This window comes from Lolium rigidum, chromosome 2 (genome assembly GCF_022539505.1).
Source record: "Lolium rigidum isolate FL_2022 chromosome 2, APGP_CSIRO_Lrig_0.1, whole genome shotgun sequence".
NCBI classification, from domain to species: Eukaryota; Viridiplantae; Streptophyta; class Magnoliopsida; order Poales; family Poaceae; genus Lolium; species Lolium rigidum.
In genome coordinates this window covers 217,988,694-218,001,592 of record NC_061509.1, presented here as the reverse complement: position 1 = coordinate 218,001,592, position 12,899 = coordinate 217,988,694, and positions in this window count along the sequence as shown.

The following is a 12,899-nucleotide window of genomic DNA, read 5'->3' as shown; positions in this document are numbered from 1 at the left end:
TGTTTTGGCAAGTTAAAGTTTCCTAGTGAGACTGTGAGAGCAATTAGGCGTCGGCTCTAAGCCCTCACTTCAAAATATGTCTTCCCTGCTTGTACCCCATCTCAGCGGAGTTTCCTTTGGCTCTGGCAAGGAATGGGTGAAAAACGAGTTAGTGCAGTCTAGTCTACAGACATCATAGCTTGAGTGGCTTCAGTGATGGTGGTGATGTCATTTAATAAGGGCGATTATTTGTTACGACACAAAGTGGACGCTTGTGCATCCTCCCTAGAATTTAGTCGATCTACTTATACACTTCAACACCCCCTCTCACGTGTGACGGGAAGACGAGAAGACAAGTCAACACGTGTAGAGAGGCAAAGAGGCAGCGGAAGGGCGGGACCACACGGCAGGAGGCTGCGGGGATTTTTAGAATAAATTGCGAAAGTCAGGATTTGAACTTGAGACCTGGGGCTCTGATACCATGTTAAGCTTCATGCACTAGCCACTTGAACCAAAAGTCCGAACTAATGGAAAGGGCTAGGCAATCTACTTATACACTTCAACAATAGATATGTTGATGTATCATGTATCTACACCTGAACCTAAACTAAGTGGTTGATGTACCAATTCCACAAGAGAGAACCTTGTCGGATGATTTGTTGTTGTTGTTGTTGTTGCACCCCGCCTTGTAGATCAATGACGATAAACCACTTGGCGGGTGTCCTACACACGCTCTCCCGCAGCAAAGGAATTCGTACCATTTCTTATTGCACATTGCCTTCCGTGATGAAAACTAATTACGTGAAAGATCCTTGTCCAAAAAAATACAGGGAAGAGAACCAACCTGAAGTTGGGTGGTTAGGAGGATGGTTGTACCCCCAGCTCACCAGAGTTTAAACCCCAGGTTTGACATATGTGTGTCTCATAAAGGTGAAATATTCATTCAGTGGGAGGCGACGTTCCCGTCGACAACGAGGCGCATGTGGTGACTTCGTCAATTTCAAGATCCAATCCGCCGGCTCAGTCTTCCGGAGGTGCTCATAGGGGTAGGGTTTGCGTGTGTGTTCATAGGGATGAGTGTATGCGTGTGTATGTGAGCGTCTGCGTTTGTATTGTGTTTCTAAAAAAAATATTACAGGAAAGATATGCCACACACACACTCCTATGTTGAGACCTTTGTTGTGGAATGTGTACAGAAAGAGATTGTTGTTTGAAGATACATCTCAGAAATAGTGGCACTTGGAAATCTGTAATTTAGGATTAGTATTGACATGTAATATCTTTTAGTTTTAGGGCGTGCTCTGGTTGAGGCTAAGGATGGGTGGGCAGTGGCGGAGCTTGAACAATATCTATGGGCGGGCCAGGCTAAAAGAAATCACACACACAGAAATGTCTTGCAACTCTAAAAAATAACAAGTTCATTTGTCTCATCGTGGTTTTCCTGTTCAAGTTCAAGCAAGGACAAAATATATTATTTGCTAGTGCTGAAGGATCTTCTTCAACTTTACTAATGTCATATCCTTTTATTTTCAAGAAAAAATCAATTTGTCTGAGTGGCCTTTTGCAATTTGCAAAGTTGAAGAACAAATTCAGTAAACAACCATGTGCTATCAAATTGCTAACCAAAAATTTGCGGAAAGGAAGAAATGCCCTTGGAAGGGAAATTGGATACGAGTAGGTATCCATATGGTCGCAACGTGGCTTGCTGGCTTTTGAACCTCTGGCCGGTCCGCCTTGCCTCTGCGGTGCGGCCGTAGTGCCGTACCCGCCGGCCGCCGGCTGCCGCTGTGGCGATGACCTGGGTGCCGCAGCGGCCCGGTATTGCTGCCTCCTGTGCCCTACGCCTATTTCCTCTCTATCCCCCTAGTTTCCTTGTCTAAATCGCCCCCATCCCCATGGCCACTGCTTCTGTCGATTACTGTCGAGAGGATACAGGAAGGAGACAAGGTAATGTGTAGGCATTGTGTGCTGATGGGCTGGGCATTGGATGCAAAAATGTCTGGGCGGGCCATGGCCCAGTTGGGCCCTAACGTAGCTCCGCCAATGGTGGGCTGGGTATATCCCATTCACATGGTTCATGGTTGGGATTTGGGAATATACTAGATTCATTTTGGATTGGTGGGTTGGACGAGACCATTGATGTTCAGACGGAACTTACAAAGGATCAGAGGTGGTTAGGGTTGGCCATTTTTGAAAGTGCGAGATGGATGTGTTGTGAAGTGTATATGTGGATTGTCTAGCCTTTTCCATCAGTTCGGACTTTTGGTTCAAGTGGCTAGTGCATGAAGCTTAACATGGTATCAGAGCCCTAGGTCTCAAGTTCAAATCCTGTCTTTCACATGGTTTTCGCAATTAAGCCTAAAAATTGCTGTTGCCCCCCCCCCCCCTCTTTAGCCACCGTTGTTTCGGTGTGCTCTTCTTCTTTCACGTGTTGACTTTCTCTTCTCCCGTCACACGCGAGTGGGGGTGTTGTGAAGTGTATATGTGGATTGCCTAGTCCTTTCCATCAGTTTGGACTTTTGGTTCAAGTGGCTAGTGCATGAAGCTTAACAGGATGTACATATTTCCATGATGAGGTCTTTGCTAGAAATCGTGAGATTACCTCTTTGTGCATGCAATTTCAGCAACATAAATTTCAGGAGTCTATACAAATATGTTTTCATCATTTATGTCTTCGGGCATATTGTTGGTGCAAAGGCTGCGTGTAATTGGTCGGCATCTTCACGATATTAATATAGTCCATTTGTCTAAAATAATAATTGCATGTCGTTGGGACTAATCTCAACATCATAGTCCAGAATCATATACCAACAACCATAATCTCTTGAAAATAGAAACTAAACTTCAACATCATTCAGTTCAAAGAGAGCTGCTACATACTTGATCTGAGCATAAAAGTAGCAAATTCAAGGGTTGTGTCGAGCGCTGAAACCACATATCGAGATCATATATCATATCAATGGTTATATCAGTATTTACCGGGCTATTCAGGAGAATGAGGAATTGTATATTGTTGCAGGCTAAGTAGCCACTTACATTCGACATGGAACCTCACCTTCTATCTCCACCGCGACTGATAGTGGCATTTTGTTACAATAAGATAAGGTCTTATGAGATATCATCAAATTTTATTATTTTGTATCTATGTTTGAATGGTGAGGTATAAAATCCAATGGCACATGTGTTGCATTACATTGTTTTTTGTATTAATACAAATGGCTTGTCTATTATATGCCTTTTTTTTTCAAGAAAAGTCATTTCTAGAAGGTCACGAGTCTCTCACCTAAAATCGCATGTGAGACCGATTTATTCCTAGTGAAATGCATAAGGGCATGATAGCAACTACATGCCCTTCCATTGCAAACACTATTAGACATTTCCCATAATATTTCATACATATGTTTATATCGTACAACTTTACTAGGACTAGTACATAGCCAATTCAGGTAGCGCAAAAACCTGAATTTTATTTAAAAGTTAGACAAATTCTCCTAACCTTCTAGAGTAGTATTATATGCCCCGACTAGTGAGGTGTGTTGGTGGGAAAGACAATTAACGGGCACCAGTAAAGACGGGAGCAGTATGAGAGTGGAGGAGGGGAATGAAATTATATGAGGAGTGTCGTGCCCGATCATCACGAGACAAGATGTAACTTCAATGGCGAACACTCAAAGTGTTCATCATATCAATCATATGATTCATGCTCTACCTTTCGGTATCCCGTGTTCCGAGACCATGTCTGTACATGCTAGTCTCGTCAATGCAACCTTAGTATCCGCGTGTGCAAATCTGGCTTGCACCCGTTGTATGCACATGTTGAATCTATCACACCCGATCATCACGAGATGCTTCGAAACGACAAGTCTTGGCAACGGTGCTACTAAGGATGAACACTTTATTATCTTGATATTTTAGTGAGAGGGATCATCTTATAATGCTACCGTCGCGATCTAAGCAAAATAAGATGCATAAAAGGATTAACATCACATGCAATTCATATGTGATATGATATGGCCCCTTTATCTTTGCGCCTTTGATCTTCATCTCCAAAGCACGGACATGATCTCCATCATCAACGGGCATGATCTCCATCATCGTCGGCGTAGCGTCAAGGTCAATGGCGCCGTTTTCATGATTGTTCTCCCATGTAGCAACTATTACAACTTCTTTGAAATACTACTCAACATGAAATTTAAAGACAACCATAAGGCTCCTGCCGGTTGCCACAATACAATAATGATCATCTCATACATATTCATCATCACATTATGGCCATATCACATCACCAAACCCTGCAAAAACAAGTTAGACGTCTCTAATTTGGTTTGCATATTTTGCGTGGTTTAGAGTTTTCGAGTAAGATCTAATCTACCTACGAACATGAACCACAACGGTGATACTAGTGTTGTCAATAGAAGAGTAAATTGGATCTTCACTATAGTAGGAGAGACAGACACTCGCAAAGCCACTTATGCAATACAAGTTGCATGTCGAGCGTGGAGCAAATCTCATGAATGCGGTCATGTAAAGTTAGCTCGAGCTGCTTCATCCCACTATGCCACAAAGATGCAAAATACTCAAACTAGAGACAACAAAGCATCAACGCCCACAAAACAATTGTGTTCTACTCGTGCAACCAATCTATGCATAGACACGGCTCTGATACCACTGATGGGATTCGTAGCATAGAAAACAAAAAATTTCCTACCGCGAGAACGCAATCCAAGCCAAGATGCAATCTAGAAGACGGTAGCAACGAGGGGATGAACGAGACTAACCCTTGAAGATTTCCAAAGCCTACGAGATTAGATCTCGTTGTTGCGGAAGATGATCACTTGCCGCTTTCAAAAGCGCGTAGAAGATCTTGACGGTGCCACAATCGGGCAGCACCTCCGTACTCGGTCACACGTTCGGTGTTGATGAAGACGTCCTTCTCCCCGTTCCAGCGGGCAGTGGAAGTAGTAGATCCTCCTCGGAATCCCGGCAACACGACGGCGTGGTGACGGTGGTGGTGGAGATCTCCGGCAGGGCTTCGCCTATGCACTGCGGGAGAGATATGTGGAGGAGGGGCGCTAGGGTTTGGGGAGAGAGGGGGTCTAGGGCGCCGACCACTTGGGGGCTGCGGCCTAGAAGGCTTTGGTGTGTCCGGCCCCTCCCCTTGGCTCCTCATTATATAGGTGGAAGTCCCAAAGAGTTGTAGTCCAAGTCTTCGAATAAGACCCCAACAACAAAACCTCCCAAAAGTGGGAAACCTACTCAAGGGGGGAGTCCTACCTAAGGTGGGACTCCCACCTTTCCTTTAGGTGGGGTGGCCGGCCACCTATGGTGGAGTCCACCTGGGACTCCACCCCCTTAGGGTTGGCCGGCCATGCCGCCTTCCATAGTGATTTCTTCCGGACTTTTCTAGAACCTTCTAGAACCTTCCATAAATGCACCAGATCATTTTCAAACTTATAAAATGACTTCCTATATATGAATCTTATTCTCCGGACCATTCCGGAACTCCTCGTGATGTCCTGGATCCCATCCGAGACTCCGAACAAAACTTCGAACTCCATTCCATATTCCATATCTACTTAAATGACATCAAACCTTAAGTGTGTCACCCTACGGTTCGCGAACTATGCGGACATGGTTGAGACCTCTCTCCGACCAATAAACAATAGCGGGATCTGGAGATCCATAATGGCTCCCACATATTCAATGATGACTTAGTGATCGAATGAACCATTCACATACGATACCGATTCCCTTTGTCACGCGATATTTTACTTGTCCGAGGTTTGATCATCGGTATCTCTATACCTTGTTAAACCTCGTCTCCTGACAAGTACTCTTTTACTCGTACCATGGTATGTGGTCTCTTATGAACCATTCATATGCTTGCAAGCTAATTAGACGACATTCCACCGAGAGGGCCCAGAGTATATCTATCCGTCATCGGGATGGACAAATCCCACTGTTGATCCATATGCCTCAACTCATACTTTCTGGATACTTAATCCCACCTTTATAACCACCCATTTACGCAGTGCAGTTTGATGTAATCAAAGTACCCTTCCGGTATAAGTGATTTACATGATCTCATGGTCAAAGGACTAGGTAACTATGTATCGAAAGCTTATAGAAAATAACTTAATGACGTGATCTAATGCTACGCTTAATTGGGTGTGTCCATTACATCATTCACATAATGATATAACCTTGTTATTAATAACATCCAATGTTCATGATCATGAAACGATGATCATCTATTAATCAACAAGCTAGTTATACAAGAGGCTTACTAGGGACTCCTTGTTGTTTACATAACACACATGTATCAATGTTTCGGTTAATACAATTATAGCATGATATATAAACATTTATCATAAATACAAAGATATATAATAACCACTTTATTATTGCCTCTTGGGCATATCTCCAACAGTCTCCCACTTGCACTAGAGTCAATAATCTAGATTACATTGTAAGGTACCTAACACCCATGGCATTCTGGTGTTGGTCATGCTATGCCCTAGGGAGAGCTTTAGTCAATGGATCTGCTACATTCAGATCAGTGTGTACTTTGCAAATATTTACTTCCCCATCTTCGATGTACTCGCGAATAGAATGAAAACGCAGCTTGATATGCTTCAGCTTCTTGTGTGACCTTGGTTCTTGTGCATTGGCGATGGCACCCATGTTGTCACAATATATGACTAGTGGGTCCAATGCACTAGGAACCACACCAAGCTCTACAATGAACCTCTTCATCCATACCGCTTCCGATGAAGCCTCTGAAGCCGCTATGTACTCCGATTCTGTTGAAGACTTCGCCACCGTGCACTGCTTCGAGCTACACCAGCTTACTGCAGCACCATTCAATATAAACACGTACCCAAACTGAGACTTAGAGTCATCAGGATCAGTGTTCCAACTTGCATCGGTGTAACTAGTTACAGCGAGCTCTTGGTCACCTCCATAACAAAGAAACATATCCATAGTTCTTTTCAAGTACTTCAGGATATTCTTGACCGCTGTCCAGTGTTCCATTTCTGGATCACTTTGATATCTGCTAGTCAAACTAACTGCATGTGCTATATCCGGTCTAGTACACAGCATGGCATACATGATAGAACCTACTGCCGAGGCATAGGGGATCTGATTCATCCTCTCTCTTTCTTGTGCCGTAGCCGGACCTTGAGTCTTACTCAAGACCTTACCTGGCAACATCGGTAAGAATCCTTTCTTACTTTCATCCATTCTAAACTTCTTTAGAATCTTGTCCAGGTATGTACTTTGTGAAAGCGCTAATAGACGTCTTGATCTATCTCTATAAATCTTGATGCCTAATATGTAAGCTGCTTCACCAAGGTCCTTCATTGAAAAACATTTATTCAAATAACCTTTTACACTGCTTAATAGTTCTATATCATTCATAATTAATAATATGTCATCTACATATAATAACAGGAATGCTACAGAGCTCTGATACGTCTCCGACGTATCGATAATTTCTTGTGTTCCATGCCACATTATTGATGATTTCTACATGTTATATGCACACTTTATGTCATATTCGTGCATTTTCTGGAACTAACCTATTAACAAGATGCCGAAGTGCCGGTTCTGTTTTCTGCTGTTTTTGGTTTCGAAATCCTAGTAACGAAATATTCTCGGAATCGGACGAAATCAACGCCCAGGTTCCTATTTTGCCCGGAAGCATCCAGAACACCCGAGAGTCGCCAGAGGGGGGCCACACAGGCCCCAGATGATAGGCCGGCGCGGCCCAGGCCCTGGCCGCGCCGCCCAGGCCCTGGCCGCGCCGCCTTATGGTGTCGTCGCCCCTTCGACCTTCTGACGCCGCCTCTTCGCCTATATAAAGGTCCCTGACCTAAAACATCGATACGAAAAAGCCACGGTACGAGAAACCTTCCAGAGCCGCCGGCATCGCGAAGCCAAGATCTGGGGGACAGGAGTCTCTGTTCCGGCACGCCGCCGGGACGGGGAAGTGCCCCCGGAAGGCTCCTCCATCGACACCACCGCCATCTTCATCAACGCTGCTTGTCTCCCATGAGGAGGGAGTAGTTCTCCATCGAGGCTCGGGGCTGTACCGGTAGCTATGTGGTTCATCTCTCTCCTATGTACTTCAATACAATAATCTCATGAGCTGCCTTACATGATTGAGATTCAAATGATGATGCTTGTAATCTAGATGTCATTATGCTAGTCAAGTGGGTTTTACTTATGTGATCTCCGGAGACTCCTTGTCCCACATGTGTAAAGGTGACAGTGTGTGCACCGTGTGGGTCTCTTAGGCTATATTTCACGGAATACTTATTCACCGTTATGAATGGCGTAGTGAAGTGCTTATTTATATCTCTTTATGATTGCAATGTGTTTTGTATCACAATTTATCTATGTGCTACTCTAGTGATGTTATTAAAGTAGTTTTATTCCTCCCGCACGGTGTAATGGTGACAGTGTGTGCATCCGTGTTAGTACTTGGCGTAGGCTATGATTATGATCTCTTGTAGATTATGAAGTTAACTATTGCTATGATGGTATTGATGTGATCTATTCCTCCTACATAGTGTGAAGGTGACAGTGTGCATGCTGTGTTAGTACTTGGTTTAGTCGTGTTGATCTTTCATGCACTCTAAGGTTATTTAAATATGAACATTGAATTGTGGAGCTTGTTAACTCCGGCATTGGGGGTTCGTGTAATCCTACGCAATGTGTTCATCATCCAACAAGAGAGTGTAGAGTATGCATTTATCTATTATGTTATGTGATCAATGTTGAGAGTGTCCACTAGTGAAAGTGTAATCCCTAGGCCTTGTTCCTAAATACTGCTATCGCTGCTTGTTTACTGTTTTACTGCGTTACTACTGCTCCGTTACTACTGCTCGCATTTATTCATACCACCTGTATTTCACTATCTCTTCGCCGAACTAGTGCACCTTTACATCTGACAAGTGTATTAGGTGTGTTGGGGACACAAGAGACTTCTTGCTTTGTGGTTGCAGGGTTGCATGAGAGGGATATCTTTGACCTCTTCCTCCCTGAGTTCGATAAACCTGAAGGAGATATGCCCTAGAGGCAATAATAAAGTGGTTATTATTTATATCTCTATGTTTATGATAAATGTTTATATGTCATGCTATAATTGTATTAACCGAAACATTAGTACATGTGTGATATGTAGACAATAAGAAGTCCCTAGTATGCCTCTTAAACTAGCTTGTTGATTAATGGATGATTAGTTTCATAATCATGAACATTGGATGTTATTAATAACAAGGTTATGTCATTATATGAATGATGTAATGGACACACCCAATTAAGCGTAGCATAAGATCTCATCATTAAGTTATTTGCTATAAGCTTTCAATACATAGTTACCTAGTCCTTATGACCATGAGATCATGTAAATCACTTATACCGGAAAGGTACTTTGATTACACCAAACACCACTGCGTAAATGGGTGGCTATAAAGGTGGGATTAAGTATCCGGAAAGTATGAGTTGAGGCATATGGATCAACGAGTGGGATTTGTCCATCCCGATGACGGATAGATATACTCTGGGCCCTCTCGGTGGAATGTCGTCTAATGTCTTGCAAGCATATGAATGAGTTCATAAGAGACCACATACCACGGTACGAGTAAAGAGTACTTGTCGGGAAACGAGGTTGAACAAGGTATGGAGTGATACCGAAGATCAAACCTCGGACAAGTAAAATATCGCGTGACAAAAGGAATTGGTATCGTATGTGAATGGTTCATTCGATCACTAAAGTCATCGTTGAATATGTGGGAGCCATTATGGATCTCCAGATCCCGCTATTGGTTATTGGTCGGAGTGAGTACTCAACCATGTCCGCATAGTTCACGAACCGTAGGGTGACACACTTAAAGTTGGATGTTGAAATGGTAGTTCTTGAATATGGAATGGAGTTGGAATATTTGTTCGAAATCCCGGATGTGATCCCGGACATCACGAGGAGTTCCGGAATGGTCCGGAGAATAAGATTCATATATAGGATGTCATTTTATGTGAATAAAATGTCGCGGAAGGTTCTATGGAAGGTTCTAGAAGGTTCTAGAAAAGTCCGGAAGAAACCACCAAGGAAGGTGGAGTCCACATGGGACTCCACCTCCATGGCCGGCCAACCCTAGTGGGGGAGGAGTCCCAAGTGGACTCCCCCTTAGGGGGCCGGCCAAACCCCCATATGGGAGGTGGAACTCCCACCTTGGTGGGAGTCCTAGCTAGGCTAGGTTTCCCCCTCCCTATGGAAGGTTTTTGGTTCGGGTCTTATTCGAAGACTTGGATACCAACTCTTGGGGTTCCACCTATATAATGAGGGCCAAGGGGGAGGGGGCCGGCCACCTCAAACACCACCAAGGTGGCCGCACCCCATAGTGGCCGGCGCCCCCTCTCCCCAAACCCTAGCCGCCCCGCTCCTCCACTTCCCGCACGCTTAGCGAAGCTCCGCCGGACTTCTCCACCACCACCGACACCACGCCGTCGTGCTGTCGGATTCAAGAGGAGCTACTACTTCCGCTGCCCGCAGGAACGGGGAGGTGGACGTCGTCTTCATCAACAACCGAACGTGTGACCGAGTACGGAGGTGCTGCCCGTTCGTGGCGCCGGAACCGATCGTGATCAAGATCTTCTACGCGCTTTTGCAAGCGGCAAGTGAACGTCTACCGCAGCAACAAGAGCCTCATCTTGTAGGCTTTGGAATCTCTTCAAGGGTGAGACTCGATACCCCCTCGTTGCTACCGTCTTCTAGATTGCATCTTGGCTTGGATTGCGTGTTCGCGGTAGGAAAATTTTTGTTTTCTATGCAACGTTATCCTACGAGTGGTATCAGAGCCGTGTCTATGCATAGATGGTTGTACGAGTAGAACACAATGGTTTGTGGGCGTTGATGCTCTTGTTATCTTTAGTTGAGTACTTTGCATCTTTATGGCATAGTGGGATGAAGCGGCTCGGACTAACTTTACATGACCGCGTTCATGAGACTTGTTCCTCGTTCGACATGCAACTTGTATTGCATAAGAGGCTTTGCGGGTGTCTGTCTCTCCTACTATAGTAAAGATTCAATTTACTCTTCTATTGACAACATTAGTATCAACGTTGTGGTTCATGTTCGTAGGTAGATTAGATCTATATCGAAAACCCTAAACCATGTAAAATATGCAAACCAAATTAGAGAGCGTCTAACTTGTTTTTGCAGGGTTTGGTGATGTGATATGGCCATAATATGATGATGAATATGTATGAGATGATCATTATTGTATTGTGGCAACCGGCAGGAGCCTTATGGTTGTCTTTAAATTTCATGTTGAGTAGTATTTCAAAGTAGTTGTAATAGTTGCTACATGGAGGACAATCATGAAGACGGCGCCATTGACCTTGACGCTACGCCGATGATGATGGAGATCATGCCCGAAGATGATGGAGATCATGTCCGTGCTTTGGAGATGAAGATCAAAGGCGCAAGACAAAAAGGGCCATATCATATCACATATGAACTGCATGTGATGTTAATCCTTTTATGCATCTTATTTTGCTTAGATCGCGATGGTAGCATTATAAGATGATCCCTCACTAAAATCTCAAGATAATAAAGTGTTCATCCTTAGTAGCACCGTTGCCAAGACTTGTCGTTTCGAAGCATCTCGTGATGATCGGGTGTGATAGAATCAACAAGTGCATACAACGGGTGCAAGACAGTTTTGCACATGCGGATACTAAGGTGGCCTTGACGAGCCTAGCATGTACAGACATGGTCTCGGAACATGTGATACCGAAAGGTAGAGCATGAATCATATGGTTGATATGATGAACACTTTGAGTGTTCGCCATTGAAATCACACCTTGTCTCGTGATGATCGGACTATGGTGTGGTGGATTTGGTTCATGTGATCACTAAGACAATGCGAGGGATATTGTTTTGAGTGGGAGTTCACCTAGATTTTTAATTATGTAGAATTAAAATTTGAACTCAATTTGTCATAAACTTAGTCTAAACTATTGCAAATATATGTTGTAGAGATGGCGTCCCCAATCAATTTTAACCAGTTCCTAGAGAAAGAAAAGCTTAAGAGCAACGGTAGCAACTTCACCGACTGGTTCCGTCATGTGAGGATCTTCCTCTCTGGCGGAAATCTGCAATATGTGCTTGATGCACCGCTAGGTGACCCTCCTGCATAAACTGAAACCGATGAAGTAAAAGCTGTTTACGCGACTCGGAAAACTCGGTACTCTCAAGTTCAGTGTGCCATCTTATGCAGTCCGGAATCCGATCTTCAAAAACGTTTTGAGCACCACGATCCTCATGAGTTGATGAAAGAGTTGAAGACTATTTTTGAGACTCATGCGGCCGTGGAATGCTATGAAGCATCGAAACAATTTTTCAGCTGCATGATGGAAGAAGGTAGCTCCGTTAGTGAGCACATGCTCGCCATGACCGGGCATGCGAAGAAACTCAGTGACTTGGGAATAGTGATTCCTAACAGACCGGGGATTAATCGTGTCCTTCAATCACCGCCACCAAGTTACAAGAACTTTGTGATGAACTACAATATGCGAGAACATGAACAAGGAGTTACTCGAACTCTTTGGCATGCTAAAAGCTGCAGAGATTGAGATCAAGAAAGAGCACCAAGTGTTGATGGTCAACAAGACCACCGGTTTCAAGAAACAGGGCAAGTCTAAGGGAAAATTCAAGAAGGGTGGCAAGAAAGCTGCCACGCCTCCTATGAAACCTAAGAACGGCCCTAAGCCCGATGCTCGAGTGCTATTACCGCAAGGAGAAGGGACACCGGAAGCGTAATTGCTCCAAGTATCCGGCTGATCCGAAGAACGGCCTTGTCAAGAAGAAGAAAGAAGGTATATCCGATATACATGTTATAGATGTTTATCTC